At 38.9% G+C, this 18,122-nt stretch overlaps 1 protein-coding gene across 1 annotated transcript in view; it reads right to left on the reverse strand.

The window, feature by feature from the left end:
* COL25A1 (collagen type XXV alpha 1 chain) overlaps positions 1-18,122 on the reverse strand; it is a 337,364-nt gene that overhangs the window by 199,299 nt on the left and 119,943 nt on the right. The window lies entirely within an intron of this gene.

The following is an 18,122-nucleotide window of genomic DNA, read 5'->3' on the forward strand; positions in this document are numbered from 1 at the left end:
AATTTTACTCTTTCCTGAGTGCACTGTAGTCATTACAGAGATAATTTGTGTTAAAAAAGGGTCAATCTCTAAAGACATGTCAGAGATGACTAGTACTGAAAAATGTAAAATAATTGAAATCAGCATTATACTACAGTCTAATTCAAAAACTGCATAATACACAACTTCCCATTTGTTACTCAGAGTTGTCTCCTCAAAACTATGACCAAGGCCAGATTAGCTTCCCCCCCGCCCCCCCAGGTAAAACGTAAGTGCCACCCAGCTCTTTGCTGGTGAGTGACATCCATCCTTCCTAATGCTCAGACAGTCCCACAGACCACTGCCAATCAACCCAACTAGCAAATGTGATCTTGTTGTAATACAACTTGCAGATGACTCAGCAGACAGGCTACCTACAAACTCCCCGTCAAGAGCCAAACTAAAGCTTTGATGAGGTGCAGTCAAGCATCTGTACAACAGCGTATTAACAAGTCTCCTCAGCATGGAGTAGGCAGAACTCCTGAAGTGTCATGGGGAAAAAGATGGCAATCCAAGTTGTGGAAAGTGATGGCTCAGTCTGTACTTGGATGGGCTTGTCCTTTATGAAGATCATGTGATCATTTCTTTTTATGAAAAGGAAATTATTTCCACTAAACTCTGCAAACAAATTCACTATCAAAAGCATTTTTAATGAACGTGGAGAGGGAGCAGATTGCACTCTCACACAGAATGTCCTGTGAGGGCTAAGAAAGCCTGTGAAGTTATTCTTCTAATGTGTTTCCATGTGGAAATAACCTGGCACCTAGCCCACAAAACAAACAGATACCTTGCAGTCTCACAGTAGAGCTATTTTGGTAACCATGATGAGTTCTAGAAGCTTCACAATAACATAAGAAATTTCTCCGGAGACACTCCTTTATATTGCATTTAGCAGGAACTGTTTCTGGCCTCAGTCAACATCCTCTCTCTTTCCTCTTCCTCTGTAAGGAATGATTTACTTACAGTGATACAGCAGCAGGGGCTAAATTAAAGAAAAAATACAAAAAAAGCCTTGGGAAGAAGGCAATGCATGCTAAGCAACAAAATGCACTCTGTATTTCAGGTCACTTTTTGGTCCAAGGACAACAGACCTTCCCAGCTGTTCTGCGACAGCATCCACTTGTAGCCATTCATATGTTCTTAACTTGGAGTCTTACTAAGGCATCAGTCTCATTTCTCCATGAAAACCAGTTTAACTTCAGCACTGTATATGTCAGATTCTCCAAGGTGCCAATTATGATGCTGGAAATGGATTCACCATTTCTTGGAAGTGACATTACAGAGAAACACCGAGTAATTAAAAATAATTTAAAAAATTCAATATTTGCATTTTAACACTCAATTATTAGAATCTCTGTAACAGGCTTGTTGACCCACTAGTTAAAGAGGAGTTTCAATAAAAAGGCTAAGGAGCATATACATATGTTATGCTTTGAAATATCTGTATCTAACACTATTCTGATAGAACAAAGCTGCATGGTCAAAAAGTCTGGTAGAACATAAATTTTATCCTCTTTCATCCTACAGCATAGGAATACATTACAGATGAATTAATAAAAAAATCTTTTCTTGCATTTGTTCATCATCAGTTTATCTTTTAAATACTTTGTGAGATATAAATATCCTTCAGTCAAGGACAACAGAAGAAAAGATAAGTTATTTCTCACCTTAAAAAAAAAATTCATATAGCTTTGGATATAGTCTGAGTTGTATCTGAGTGATTCTGGCAAGTTCCTTTTTGAACCTGCATTTTATTCTTTTATTTTTATTTCATAGACCATTTATGTTTGCAGCTTAATTTCCTCCATAATGGGATTTTAGGCATTCATAAAAAACCTCATGAATGTGGCTGGAAGCAAGTACTCATCTCTCCAAGTAGTTTTAGGAGAAAAATTCTCAGGATAGGTCTGCAGGCTGGATGTCCCACTGTTTTCTAATCCTCTTGCCATTACTTGACTCCATTTTCTAGAAAACTGTGCCCTTCATTTATTTTGTGTCAACACTGTGATTGCTGTTACTTTTCTCCTTCTTTATCAACTGCAGGCTTCTAGTTATCTGCTAGCATAGCTGAAGTTGGGTATTGAGCTAAAAAAGTTATTAGGTTGCATTGCTGGAAGAAAAGAAGGCACGAGAGCATGTCTAGAGTCAAAGCACTGTCGCTATAGAAAGAGAAGAATTTTCAGAACAAATTACAGCTCTGTGTGAAGGCAGTCTGCAGCATTCAATACCATACTTCAATAAAGGATAGATGTTTGGGACATTAGACTTCACTGACTAATACGAATTAAAAGCTTTTCTGGTTTTGCAAGCAATTATCCAAAGGTTAGAAAAAGTCCAGCTTCAATTCTCCTTTTATTTATACTTCATAGCGGGATTCATGTATCATGTTCTCAGATTTTATTACCTTACCCATCAAGGAGTAAAGAAACAGCTATTTCAACCAAACCGTTCAGTTAACAAGCTCGAGTCTGTATGTTCAGCAACTGTTTGCTCAATGCGTGAAAACTGTAGCTTGCCATGCACAGAGGCACCCCATAAGTTATATTCACAATTTTTTCTGAATAGTTCATTGTAGTTACTGCAGGTTCAGTTATGTACCAAGCTAACACAGCTATCCTCCCCTTAGAGGAATATATTCTTAGTGTACCGATAACTCTTTCATACATAAATATAAACCAATCAGATTACATAAGTGACAGACAATACCATACCTCATTTAAAGATCTTTAGAAAAAGAGGTTCCTATTGTGATAGCACCAGCTTTGAATCATAGAAATATTTAGGTTGGAAAAGACCCTTAAGATCACCGAGTCCAACCATTAATCTAGCACTGCCAAGTCCACCACTAAACCATGTCCCTAAGCACCACATCTACACGTCTTTTAAATACCTCCAGGGATGGTGAATCAACCACTTCCCTGGGCAGCCTCTTCCAGTGCTTTGACAACCCTTTCGGTCAGGAAATGTTTCCTAACATCCAATCTAAACCTCCCCTGGCACAACTGGAGGCCGTTTCCTCTTGTCATAGAATCATAGAATCATAGAATCATTGAGGTTGGAAAAGATCTCTAAGATCATCGAGTCCAACCGTCAACCCAACACCACCATGCCCACTAAACCATGTCCCTAAGTTGGGAAAAGAGACCGACACCCACCTCCCTACAACCTCCTTTCAGGTAGTTGTAGGGAGCAACAAGGTCTCTCCTCAGCCTCCTTTTCTCCAGACTAAACAACCCCAGTTCCCTCAGCCGCTCCTCATAAGACTTGTTCTCCAGACCACTCACCAGCCTCGTTGCCCTTCTCTGGACATGCTCCAGCACCTCAATGTCCTTCTTGTAGTGAGGGACCCAAAACTGAACACAGTATTCGCGGTGCGGCCTCACCAGTGCCGAGTACAGGGGCACGATCACTTCCCTACTCCTCCTGCTGGCCACACTATTTCTGATACAGGCCAGGATGCCATTGGCCTTCTTGGCCGCCTGGGCACACTGCCGGCTCACGTTCAGCCGGCTGTCAACCAGCACCCCCAGGTCCTTTTCCGCTGGGCAGCTTTCTAGCCACTCTTCCCCAAGCCTGTAGCGCTGCATGGGGTTGTTGTGACCCAAGTGCAGGACCCAGCACTTGTCCTTGTTGAACCTCATACAGCTGGCCTCAGCCCATTGATCCAGCCTGTCCAGGTCCCTCTGCAGAGACTTCCTGCCCACAAGCAGCTCAACACCCCCGCCCAACTTGGTGTCCTCTGCACACTTACTGAGGGTGCACTCAATCTCCTCGTCCAGATCATTGATCAAGATATTAAACAAAACTGGCTCCAATACTGAGCCCTGGGGAACACCACTTGTGACCAGCCACCAACTGGATTTAACTCCATTCACCACAACTCTTGGGCCCAGTCATCCAGCCAGTTTTTTACCCAGCAAAGAGTACGCCCTTCCAAGCCACGAGGAGCCAGTTTCTCCAGGAGAATGCTGTGGGAAACAGTGTCAAAGGCTTTACTAAAGTCTAGGTAGACAACATCCACAGCCTTTCCCTCATCCACTAAGCAAGTCGCCCGAGGTTGGACCACTTATGTTTAGTATGCCACATTTCCACGATCTTTACATGGTATGCTAATAGCAAGTGATTGCATGGTTTCTAAACTATTTTAGCAGTATGTTTACACAATTTTCCTTCTACATGTATGGGAATCCTTTTTCATTTCTTACTGCTTACAGGAGAGTTTATCTTAATCCATATAAGTACCTAGTGCATGATGTAAGGTTCACAGTTTGGTTAGCAGGTTGTCAGAGTTCAATTAAATAATTTACATCACACCGCATTAATGCACGGGCTTTAGCAATACATCTCATGCCATCTGTTTGAAAAGTTTTGAGAGCTCAGAGATTAGTCAGAAATATCAATTCTTACTTGGAATGCATAAGGGAAAGCAAGCTTTGAAGTATTAATTCACTTCACAAAAAAATAAACAAAATAATTTGGTGGATCTTCTATAGGGTCAGGTGAACAAACGAGACAAAACCAAGAACAAAGCTGTTGAGAGACCTTTTATAGTTCAAGCCCTTTGGGGAAAGGGGTAAAAAATAAATGCTACTCGGCTTGGTTTATATTGGCCATATGTAGAGAACCAGGTAAAATGGTAAAACATCTGATAATATTTTAATTCTAGGCTCAGCAGATTTTGTCTGTTCATAACTTGGAGATAACTTCTGAAGCAATTTTGTTTTAGGTAAAGGCTCATGAGAAAACCCAGGTTGCATCAAGTATACAAAAATAACAAAGCTACTCCCACAAAATAACCTCTAGAAAGAAAAATCTTGTAAGTATTACTTTATTTAAGGTTAATAATACTAAAATCCTTTGACTTAGTTAAGAACAGAGCCTGGCCTCAAGGTAAACACCACATGAAACAGCGTTTTTTGAGCATGACAAAGCACTGAGCAGACCAAGGTGGAAATGTGGGACTCAGCACTGTTCACACAGCTAAAGCATGAGAAAGGGCATCCAGCACCCTAATGGTGGATGATTCTCTGCTGAAAGAAGCCGAAGTATTGCCTAAGAAGAGGAAATCAACTCATGCCCGATAAGAGCTCAACACCTAGAAGGAAAATACAAAAAATTGTGTCAGATTTTGATGACAAAAAGGTTAGAGTGGCTGATGGGTAAATATGATGGACATAGGGGTTGTTGTGTGGTAAGGGAAGAGGCCAAGTTACAAATAAGGTTTACATTTCTCTTCAGAAGTCTCTCAGATGGTTTGTTTGCTGAGGACAAGCACTTGTTTTCCAGATCTAATTACTTCAATCAAAAATTCTCTCATTTTACTTTAAAGAGTATGTAGGAAAAATAACTTAGCAATGAGTTATGGTGTCACCTCCTTCCTAGGTGTTCTTAGGCTTTATATAAGAGATTCGTTACTATTTCATGTTATTGACAGTTCTGCACAGGAATTCACCACAACAGCAGCAATATTTCACAGCACAGAGCTATTTCTGACCACAGGGCTGCTGCTGGCATGTGAACTTCCTAAATCGATATTATGTTATCTTAAGTAAATAAGAAATGCCATTCTTAAAGCAGTAAATGAAGTTCATTTGAAACAATGAGGAAACAACATCCACAGAGGGACAGGCGGTCTATCAATTTTCCAAAGATCTCCACTATGCAGTCCCACTACATTACGGCAGAGTGTACGCAAAGGCCTTCATTGCTTCGGACAGTAATTTATAGTCTTTCATCAAAATCACGTGCTTCCTGAAAAACTTCCTGGACTTACAGCGTGCTGCTTTTATTTAAGCAGACGCACTGCTGCTGCATTGCTTAGAGCTGACACTTGCTTTGCAAGACACAAGCAATCGACTATGTCTGTCTGTTCACAGAGAAAGGGGTACTTGGTAGCTGAAGTGGAACTTGATGGTTTAACACAAGGAAAGATGACAGGAGACAAAAGGGGTATTTGGATGCCCACAATTTTAAGAGACCTAGCTGCTGAAACGTATTAGCTTTTGCCAGTGCTGTTCTCTCCAAATATATTGTCAAAGGCCACATATCCAAAGGTAATAACTTAGAAGACAAGGGTAACCACCTGCTGTGCTCTAAGCTAGTGAAATGTTTTCTAATGTGCAAGAAAATATGCTTGAATCTAATTTAATTACCTTGGGCATGCCAGAAGAGGTATCCTTTTCCATTTCTCTTTCTTTCAGAATAATAATTAAGCATTTTTTAGTATGAGACTAGCTTTGATCCCAAATTTACACCAGCTGTCATCACCATCACTTGAAAGACTCCTGTCATTTCCACTTCTTTGTTTAACAAACTTGGAACACAGGCTAATCTCACTCAGATCGCTTCACCTGTTTGTAAGAAATGTAATACGCACAGGGAGGGACAGACAGAGATAAAGTGACGTGATGCATCAAGCTCCTTATGCCAACAAGTTTTTTCATGGAAATCACTATTTGGCAAATGAACAAGTCAGATTACTGAACAATGTGCCACCCCCAGTATTTTGTCTACAGGGTATTATGTAACAGCTGCTCTACTGACAACACTTTCCCTTTCTGGGGGAAGGTAGCTAGGCAGTAGAAAGCAGTTTCACTTTTAGCTCAAAGAATCTTATTCCCTGGTTGGGAAAGGTAAACCTAACAGAAAAGTTTACCAACTTATTGGATAGACAATGCTGAGCTCATTCTAAAACTTCAGTGTTAGCATGAGGTGTCCAAATCCAATATTTTGATGTCTAGACAGAGGGATGAAATATTTTAGTGCTGTATATATACCATTAAATAATGGAACAAGAACAAGCTTTTCACGCAAAGCTGGTGCATTGCAATAATTTCATGAAGGCAGTCATGCTAGTCTTCAGTAAAGATAACATTCCAGCCACATTTCAATACCATGCTTATATATTACATCATATGTATAGTGAGAGAGAAATTCAGGAAGTTCCATGTGAAACTCGCAAAAGTATGAAGTGCAGCAGGAGTTCTTTTGGAAGCAAAACCAGTGTTCAACCAATTCCATTCATCTCTGTGAAGGAGAAATATATTTTTTCCCCTCAATTCAAAATGAGCTGTGTTTTATTCCACAACTTAACAGAGGCTTTAAGAAAACACACAGCTCCATTGATCTGCTTGGCTTGCCTATCACAGGGTATTCAGACTCATATGTCAGAAAAGGCATATTGTTTAATGATCAAAGCCAAGGGACTGGGAATCAAGCCACCTGGCCTATTTTACAGAAAAAAATAATATGAAATGGATTAATTGCTTAAGGATAGGTTGGGACTGTTACTTGCTCAGGTGCTTACCAGAATAGGAGCTCACAAGACCTTTGTGCTTCTGCAGCAACACTAATAACCAGGCACAATCTCAACCTCTGCCTTCTCCCAAGGCCAAGCCTGTACACAGCTGGTATTTTGTACTTAAACCATTACAAAGGTAAGAGGGAGGGTGAGAAAAAAAGTTCCCCTGGAGGGTGTCTAACTTGCCTTTAGCTCTGAGAGAAGCGGAAATGCTAACGGAGACCTACACCTTCCTTTGGAGTGGCACTTGCCTGCCTGCTATTAGGTGTGATGATCTCCTGTGTGCACAGCACCACAGCATGCTTGTGTCTAGACCTTTGCCTCCTGAAGGCCTGATTTTTACATTTTCAGCCTTCACAAAATGCTCTAACTTCCTCGCATGTGCACACTACTCATGTGACTAGGAATAAGTAGTACATAGCGTAGGTTTAGATGAAGACACAGGTGCAGACCCTCCAAAAAACAGCATCACTGGTCAGGTGCAAGGCTTCTACAGCAGAGACGAGAGTCAGAGACTGTTCAGGTGTGTCCTGTGGTAAAATCTGACCCATTCCATGGATTCTGATCCATCAACATGGAAAATAAAACAACCTAAATAAAACTGCTTGGTTTAAACCACCCGTGAACAAATCAGATACTGAAAAATCATAACTGCTTCTAGAAATCCCATTTCTAGAATTTGCCAACTTTGATCTTATTTGCCATGTCACAGAATAAAAGTCCGGAATGATAATCTGGTGTTTGTTCATCCATGAAATTTGTGAATCTGTACAGCACTGCCATTGAGATTCACAAGGTCTTCACATTTTGGAGACACTACAGTTGACCAGCGTCCAATCTTTCTGCTGGGCAGAGCGATGCAGCACTGCCAGCTGTCAGGGGCTGCCATGCCTGTGCTCGCTTCAGCAGTTGCCTCGTGTGCGCACACTTCGAAACCGCACTGCGTTGGAGCAGCAGACCCGAACCCCACTCACTGAGCAGGCACGGCAGCAATGGGCTGTTCTCACCCTCCACCTACTCACTCCTACAGACTCAGCTTCCCACAGGCACCTCAGGCTCCCACTGAAGTGGGTTGAGAAATTAACCAACTGGGCCTGTGGCAACCTTCTCCCAGCTGCCACCTCCTCCGGGGGAAAGAGAGGGAATGTGGCCCTCCTACTGCCCATTACCAGATCGTGTGCCTTTCAGCATCCCCAAAGATGATGCCACCATGGGCTGGATAAACGATCTCAGCAGGCTACAGGCAGTCTATAAGCACCTGTGGTAAATAAGTTATTTCATCGGGAGGTTTGGAGTGGTGGCAAGGTAGTAATGGCTTAAAATGCTGATACATTCAGATCCAGCGCGAACAGCATCCAAACAATTAACAAAGCTTTTCTGAACTCCTTTTCCAAGCAGCCACCTAATTAGTGTCTCTTCCTAGGGACATTTTTTGACCCAAATCCTCTTTATTTTTGTCAGCAAACACCAAAGACTATTCCTGATTCTCCTATCATCGTCTGAGACTACATCTTTTATTGCTGGATTAACACCAACAAAAGAAATATTAAACACATTCTGATACTTAACTTACTTTCTCCCTCTAGTTACAATTAGATGCTTCAGCTCACAAAGCAGCGACATGCTGGCTTTTTTCCACTACCACCAAGCTCTGTTTTCAGATCTTGCACAATCACCCTTGAATTGTAGGACGTTATTTCTTTCTCTCATTCTTGATTTAAAACAGATGGAAATGGAATTTCAGATTTTGACTTGTGTAAGTGAAGAATAATTTAAAAGAATAAAGCTCAAGGGCCAGATTACATGCAAGGAAAGCAACTGTGGGAAGCCCTTGGAGGGCATGAGATAGAAGGAAGGAACAGACAAGAGAAGAGGCCAGATACAGTAGTCCACATGAACGAGGTTTTCTTTACTCTGTTTCAAAACAATTATACAGTGAGATCTTCTAGTGCATGCTTATACTTAAGCACAAAGATAAATTTCCTGATTTTACAATGCATATTAAGTGTATTTATTTGTACTAAGGCTTTTATTTCACACATTACATTGTGAAAGCACAGTCAGACAAGTATATGATCACCTACTATGGGGCAACTTCATTTGTGAGCAAAGGCTCTGACTGCAAATACTGCAATTCAAGAAGAGCTTCTGGTAGAAAACAAAATAAAGCTGGAGACATCTGAACAATAATGAACTGTTCAGGTTTTAATTACCCTTGTGCTAGTTCAAAAGAGCATTGTTTTTCTACAATTTTTATCTGAGAACAACAGTACAAAATGTTTAAATGTCATCTGCTGTATAGTTATAACACTTGACGTGAAGAAGTTTTTTCTCTAAGCTACTACTAAATCAATTCGTTGTTTCTGCAGTGAGCACAGGACTGTGAGGGCCTGATTCCAAACTAAGTACCCTACAATTTTATTGAAAGCTAAGGCAGGAAACATACAGCACCATGGAAAGATGGTCCCTAAGCAGGAAAGGGGAATATTTCATTTTGTCCCACTTGTACCACATCACATTTATAAGAATGTACATTTAGGGCATAAGTCTTGGAAGATCTCAGACAGGAGTAAATTACTTTTATAGAACAATTTATTTTTAATTATACTCAACAGAGTAGGGAGAGACCAAAATAGCTTTGTACACAGAGATGTCAAAGTAAGATATGGAATATGTAAATAGGTAACCTTAGAAATGGACCAAAATAACACAGAGTCCAGAAGTACAGCTTTTTAAAATGTTCCCCTATTGTCTTCTTGAGTAATAAATTAATCACCATATTTAGCATTCTTGTTAGCCATCCATACAGCACAACCTTCCCCATGCCACTCAGACTAATGTGGAAAGGTACTCTATTTGTGAAGGGCAATTCCTTTCAGTCACATAAGGACAATAACCTTAGCCTCAATTAACTTGCCAGTTTTGAAACTCATATTTCAACTGGGAATCAGCCTAATATCACAGCTGATGACATCCCAACAGACCCAAAAATGTCAACTAGTAGTGAAACGTTCTCTACTCTATTGTTCATAGCAATACAGTTGTTACCAAACAACACTGCAATACCCAGTGTTGTTAACAGGCTGAAGATGGATATTTCAGAACACAAATATTCAAGAAAAAAAGTAAAAAACACAGAAACGTTAGGAATAAAAGGCCAGCTGGCCTTGAATATCTCCGTACTTTAGGATGCCGTTAATGCAGCCATCCTGTTTTCTCACAATATTCCGCAATACTGCCTTTCTCTAGAAAGAAATCTAGGTGTCTCTTGAATTCATTTATGCTTTTAGCTTCAAAATAGCTTCCCCATAATTTATTCCATATGTTATCACCCTCTCATGAAACACCCCACAGCCTGAACAGAAACGGACAAAAGTTTCCCCATCAAGCTGACATCTGGCTGTCTCTTTCAGCTCCTCCTGGGCCTTCCCTGCATACACACTAAGCTGACTGAGCTACTGATGGAGTTTTTATTTTCTCTCCCCAGAGAGAAATTCAGAACCAGCAGCCCTGTGTGTCTCACCTTATTAAAGAAAACTGTGCTGAAGTTGCAAGATTTTTTTAAAAATAAGTGACATGAAACCCATCCCTTTTGTACCATTAAAATATGTATTTTTTCCTTCAACAATTAAACGCTTTAGAAGCACTATTATCCAAAACCAATAAAGACCAATAACACAATCTCAGAAGCTTGATTCTCACTTACATAGAAGAAGAGCGTAAACAGGGCACATCCTGGCCCTTGCAATAAAGTTTGCCAGACATGTAGTTTCACATGACTCTTCTTTATACACCAGTACAAAGAAATTAATTCAAAATAATCCATTTAATGTTAATAGCATTAAACTCTGCCCCAAGAAAAATTAGTTCAGTCTTGAATTTATCACAGTACCTTGGCATTCAGAAGAATCATAGAAGTTGTACATTAATCTCTTGCCCACTCTACCTGTAAGGTGTTCTATGAGGAACAATGTGCTCTTCCACTCAGAGAAATGCTAGAGCTGGATCCACAAAGAAAATCCACAGTATCTCAAAGGGCCATTCTTTCATTGCATTTTCTGATATAAGCTAATTTGGCTACCTTATTTTCACTGAAACCTCAAAAGAAAACTAGATAATATTAATAGCAGAAAACGGATGGAGAACAGTAGAATCCCATGTTGGAACTTGGCTGCCAATTTTGTGACACTGCAGAACATTGTCCTTCCATGGCAGAGCCATCAGTGTACCTAGACTCATGAAGAACAAGGGCTACTCTCTGTGAACAGCTATTACACCAAAAGAGTATCTGGCCACTCAGAACAGATGTAATGTAAATTCCTTACATTTGCAGCACATCCATCCATACAGGAGCTCTTATGACTACAAGGAAATAGAAATCCTAAATTAAACCAGAACTTGACTTCTTTATTTTGCACACATACTTCAGAGCAGAAACAGAAGGAACCCACAGTATTATTTAATCACTGTAACACTGTCTTATAGTGTAGTTAACTCCACCGTAGAAGTTAACCTTCCGCTTGACCTAAGTGTCACAGATTAAATTACACTGGACAAATGAAGAGAACTTGGACTTAAAAAATTATTTAATCTTAGGCCTTTGAAAAAGAAAAGGAAAAGAAAAAGAAAAGAAAAAATTAAAAAGATCAATTGGGCATATCTGCTTAAAGGAAAACTGCATCACCAGTGATTTTATTGAGAGAGAAGACATGAAATGTTCCTGTAGCTGATGACTGAGAAAAAATTTCCCTTTTATTTTGCCACAATACATGACATTTTCTTTAAACACATCCCATTAAATATTGTTCTGAAAAATCCTTCAGTTACTGAAAGGGTTTCTAAGGAGCTCAGAGCACTGGAATTTCAAACCCCATAGGAGAATTTGGTTAGAAAGACAGATGTGGTCATATTCATGAAAGCTTGTTTTCCATATTCTTAATCACCTCCAGACATTGTAGAAGCCATATTGTGCAAGAAAGGTATAGTAACATATGCTTTGTTTGCTGCCTACGGTGTGTGTTACATTCCAAGTAAGGATTAGGTATTTGTTTGGGAACCAAAAACAAATCTCATGCTTTACCAATAGCTAGAGAGTCCCAAGATTGATAACGTTACTGAACATACTTGAGAATTAACTATTTTTCTTTTGCAGAGAGAAGAAATTAATTATGTATTTTAAAAACAACAAATTCTATTTTACAGACTTTTGACTACATTACCCATTTAAAAAAAAATAAATCTGAATCCAGATATCAACAGAAGTCCACCTCAAAGGTAATAAAAGTCAGGAGTTAATTCCTGTTACAATCTTCACGTGAAGCACACAAAATAGCTTCTCTTTCTGATGCTCAAACTCTGTTAGTGAAGAGCTTAAAAAAGAAAAAATAAGCAAAGCCTTCTGCCAAGTTTTTTTCCTAAAAAACTTTGTTAGCACATAGCATAAATAATAATTCTTTCCTTTCTCTGATATTTTGAGGCAATTGTTACCAACTGAATGAACACATGGATAAAGCGTGCTGTCAAAAAACAAATGAAGTCTGAGACTTATGGATGTTTTTATGGGGAAGGAATGATTAGCAGGTGAAGTTAAGTAGATATTGCCTCATTAAGCTGTCACATTACATTTCATTATTGTCTTTCAGTTTCCAATGAGATGAGAACACTAAATGTTTACCAAATTACCATAAAAAAAGAAAATGCTCAAAAATTTTTCCATTAACCAATGAAAATTCGCTCCCGTGGCACAGAGCAAAAAAAGCAAAACCAATCTGCATGTCTTTCCTTGCCTATCTTTTGAAGAACATAAATAAACAATAATGACAAAAATCACGCCACACTCGCATGGTACAATTGTTGGCAACTTAAGTCAACAAAAAGAAACAGCAAGTGTTGATTATATCAACAAGCTGCTTCTCCACAAAATAAAGACAACCATCAAAGAAATACTGATATGTTTCAAAAAATGAACTGCCAGTTGGAAATGTGGTGTTAGCAATTTTCCCTATTCACAAAAATAGCCACAACTCAGCCTTTCTAATTGGAGTGCTAGTCAAGTCTGTTTCTGCAAAATTTTAAGTCAGCACCTTTCAGCACCCACATAATATTTCTAAGGAGAAAGCATGATAAATACACTGTTACTGCCTCACAAGGCAATATCTTTAATAAAAAGAGATTTTTCAACTTGTATTCATAATCCTCTTCCTTTCTCATGTCATTTCATTAACCAAGAAATGATAGCTCAGTCACTGAAACTGCAAGCAAAAGTAGGCTGAAGCAAATATTCAAGTTTTTGCAACTTTTTGATACTTAACTCCTGATTTGTTTTCCCACAGTATTGTTTCAGAAACCCTTTCTTTCCTTTTAACACCTCATAACGAATTCAGATAGCTTTTCTGCTACGGGTTGTTTGGTTTGGTTGCAGTGGAAAATTCTGTACAGCTTTGATTTATACTCCATTCCACATACAAATTTGAGGGAACAGGTCATTCCAGATGCAGTACATGACAGTTTCCCGCTGTTTTCCAGATGGGTGTTATCTTTAAGATTTCCATTTATTTTTACGTTTTCCTGTATATTACAGTGACCAGGCACTGAAACGTTCATGTATCCAGTTGAAGACTAACTGGAACATCAAATTATAGGTCAAGAGAGATTCATTTTAAAATAATTTTAAGGAGGCTAAATCGACATAGATTAAGCAAATGCAGTAAATATGCTATGAATGCAATTTTAAAAGATGAATTGAGTATTTCCCTGGCAAGAACAGATCTCTCAAACCACAGATATCTTTTATTCCAGTCCTTACTTACATTCATACCCAATCATTGAGGACTGTCATTCAACACCAATATTTGTCAGATGTGCTACTTCAGTATCTGAAGTTGTCACAGCACTGCGTATAACTGTTAACTATACCTTCAAAACCAATATAAGGAACAAACTGCAGGTTGCCAATTATTTTCTACCAGCTTTGTCACAAATTAAATTGCAGGAAAGTACCTTTACACTCATTGCCTTCCACCCACACCAAAAAGCCCTGAAAGGCATGCATTAACAGAACTTTGTGCCACATTTCTTCGTCTTAATCTCCCATCACCTTTTACTTCCCTGTACTTTTCCCAGATAGAGTTCCTCTAACCCTTCTCTTCAGAGACAATGGGTGGTTTAGTGATTATTGTAATTTCTTTCTGTACTGTTTATCCACTGCAAAGTGAATGTAGTGAAAAAGAGTCTAGAGCTAAGATCATCTGTCATCTGGGTTCTGGAAATAATCAACCTGTTGCCCTAAAAGCTAGAAGTTACATTATACAAATTATTTGACACTGTGCAAGTCTGAATGATTGCAGCAAAACATAGACCTTCAGATACGATTGCCACTGAGTAGTAATGTGCTGACAATGTTTTTCTTTAAACAAGGTGTTAATTTCTCAGAAGTTTTCCATGGTCAGGATAAAGAGAAGCAAGTCAGCTAGAGAGTGGATCCCCGTGAGGCTCCAGGACAGGCTGGCCTCAACGGTTGTCTGTTAACACTTGCTGATCTAAGGACTTTGTCAGAGGAGATTGTTTCCCAGGTAAACACTTCAAAGGAAAAAGCCAGACTAAGAAGCTCCTTCCCATTACAGCTTATTAAACTCTGGACTGAGTCTAGACAGCTTGGCAAGCAGTGGGCAAAGAGAGAAGCAAGAAAAATGAGACTCATCTTCAGCAAAGCATGGGTTGCACTGCCTCCTCTTCCTTCCTGGGGACAGCAGAAACTACCAGCACGGGATAGGGACTTCAAAGGCAAACCCTCCTACCACCTGCGAAGGTAGCCCCAGGAAGGAGGGCTCTGCTCCTGCTGTCACTGCCACACTAGCCTGGCAGCCAGCAGAAAGGCAGGCATCCTGCTCACTCCCAGCAGACCTGTCCAACAGAGGAGAGCTCAGCTTAATGCCTAAGGACAGCCCAGGAAGATTTCCGTGTTACTCTTTCAGCACTCAAGCCACCCTGTTCATCAGTATCCCATCTCTTTCACGGGGAAAGACGAAGTCTTATAGAGAGGGCTACTGAAGTTTTTTTCTGGTGGTTGTTGGTTTGGTTTTTGTTTTGTTTTGTTTTTGTGGGGAGCAGCATCACTATTGCCTTGCATCAGTAAAACCATATTCAAGCTATCAAAACAAGAAAAGTTAACTTGAATCCACGTATCAGGCCAGTTCAGTCAGTGTAAGAAACAAAACGAAGATGAATGAAGAATTATGTACGCTCTCAAATCAGCCTTCACTTCAAGCTTTTAATTCAGTTATCTTTCTGGGTGCTATATAGCTGCATGTTTAATATTTCTAACTAAAAATAAAAGGGTGGTGAAATCCAATCTTATCTATTAAAATTCATAAAGCAAGTATATGAGAATAAAATAAACCTAAGTTCACTTCAGGTCTTATGAGAAGAAATAGACAGTAATAAAAATTCTTATAACAGAGAATCTTTTAAATAAGTTATTCATGATGATTATAAAAACCCTCCTAAGGTATGAGTGCTCATTTTCTCAATTCCATCAAAGACTACGTGTACAGAAAGCTGTACAGCCCTCATGGCAACAGCTAGGCCAGAAACATTTTTCTAAAATAAAATATTGGTGGCAAAAAAAAATTCCTTCACAGTTTTATTTAAGCAAGTTCAATAGCTGATGGCCCTATTCATCTATCAGTATCCACACTCACACCTTTCCCACATCCCTTGCCTCAGTTGGTTCTAGTATCAAACTAACGGCAGCACTTTTTAAAAAAGAAAAAAAAAACTTGAAACTATTTAGCTCATTTATCAGCTCATTATAACATTGTAATCACTCTCTCTAACTTATTAGGTAGGTATAATTGAGCTTGAATCTTATCTTCGTGTAAGAAATTACTCCTCCTTACTGTAAGAAACTACCCCTGAGAGTCTGGAGCCTTATAAATGAAAAAAATGAATCTTTTTCAATTTTTTTTTTTTAAATGGAAATGGCAACCAATATAGTAAAAGCCATCTGTAAATTAGGAAAGGAAGTTTTTAGTAAAGTCCTGCAATGATATCAACTGTCAAACACTGTTGCGGAGAATAGTCTTCTCTATGGTGAATCATTATATTTCAATTACTGGGGCTGAAGGCACACCCAAAATGCCAGACGGCACTCTCCACAAATATCCTTTAGTCAGGCTCTGCATTAAGATAACCACACATCTAAAATGAGTCAAAACTCTGGAGGCTACACCATTTAGTCAAGATATACATGACAAGAACTTTGTCTCTAGGTTGATGACTACATTAATCTACAAAATGCCCCATTTCTTTCAGTCAAATGATTTTGCAAGTTTACCTATGAATAGAAAACTACTCAGCAAGACAGGAGAAATAAATGAGTTGACAAGATGATATCTGAAGTTCCATATTTTCTTAACACTGGATGAACAGAGTAAAGAAAAAGACAAATTTTTTAAAAAGAAATGTAATAGCAGTATTGGACAACTGTGAATAATCTCTTTCCTATGATGTATTTCCCTGAACAACTAAGGGTGGATAAAATTCCCTTAACAGAACAGGAAGACAACTGCTTCTTTAACCCCCTGATGACAGAAGCAAATTGTTTTGTAGCTATGGGGAGAGATTTGCCACGAATGTGCAAAACAGATCTCTCCCCCCTGATACTATACAGAGCTACAACACTGCATTTCAGTGATCACAATTTTTATTCTCCTTGGCATGCTCCTTGGTGATATGAAGGTTTTTTACTTTATAAAAAGTATCTAATTATTGAACTGTCCTTTTCTGTTGGCAAAAAAACCCACCCAACCTCTAAACATTATCTATCTGTTTTTCAGTTTAGTTCTTTAGCCATACAAAAAAAAACCCAAAAATAAAACCCACTTTTTTTAAAAGTGCGTTCTGATGTTAAACAAACTCCTTTTGAAACCATCAATATTAAAATAAATAATCATATTCATTGTGTATGTCTGTTACTATTTTCTCAAGTCTGTTTCCAAATCTCTCCTTCTCAAAAGCACATTCAGTGAAATCACTCAACTGAGTGAATGCCTACTCAACGCTAGGAATAGAGAGTCTATAATCTGGTTTTAAATTATTGAAGTCTAAAAAGCATTTCCAGTTGTAGCAGTTAGAGCTACAATTAGGTTTTTGCTATTATACATACATAAGCTTTATCATCAAAAACCCCCAAATCACATCTTACATCTACTTACATTACATATTTATTATGCCTGTGTTCTGTATGCATCTGTATAGGCTTTTTTGGTTTGGGTTCTTGTTTCCCCTTCAGTAAACATGCTTCAAGATGGAAGTGAGAGGGAGAATTAGAACAACTTTAGTGTTCACAAGAATGCCAATTACAGTTGAAAACCCTGAAAGCTGCACTTGTCTGAGTGACCAGCAAAGCACAGAAAGTGGAAAGATAACAAATCCCTTATGTTTTTTGCTCTGGCTATAGCCTTTCTCTTGACATAACCGAAAATAGATTCTGTTTATGACAGCAAACTCCATCACAGAGATCTTTGTCCAGTAGATACTGGCCTTTAAACCAGCTGATTGATTCACACAGAAATACAAAAGTATCAATGTATCAGTCATATTCTTTTGTGATTTGACACATTTTAGTTTTCTAAATGAAAATACGGAATGAAAACATGGAAACACAGGAAACCTCTTCCTTCATAGAAAGTTTGTAGTAGAAATTATTACTTTGGCTTTGGCCCTATCTTTAACTTACTTTCTTAAGCCACCTGGATAGATGAGACTGTCTAAGTATCAATATTTGTGGTACCTCAAGTTACAC

Source organism: Aptenodytes patagonicus, chromosome 4 (assembly GCF_965638725.1).
Source record: "Aptenodytes patagonicus chromosome 4, bAptPat1.pri.cur, whole genome shotgun sequence".
NCBI classification, from domain to species: domain Eukaryota; kingdom Metazoa; phylum Chordata; class Aves; order Sphenisciformes; family Spheniscidae; genus Aptenodytes; species Aptenodytes patagonicus.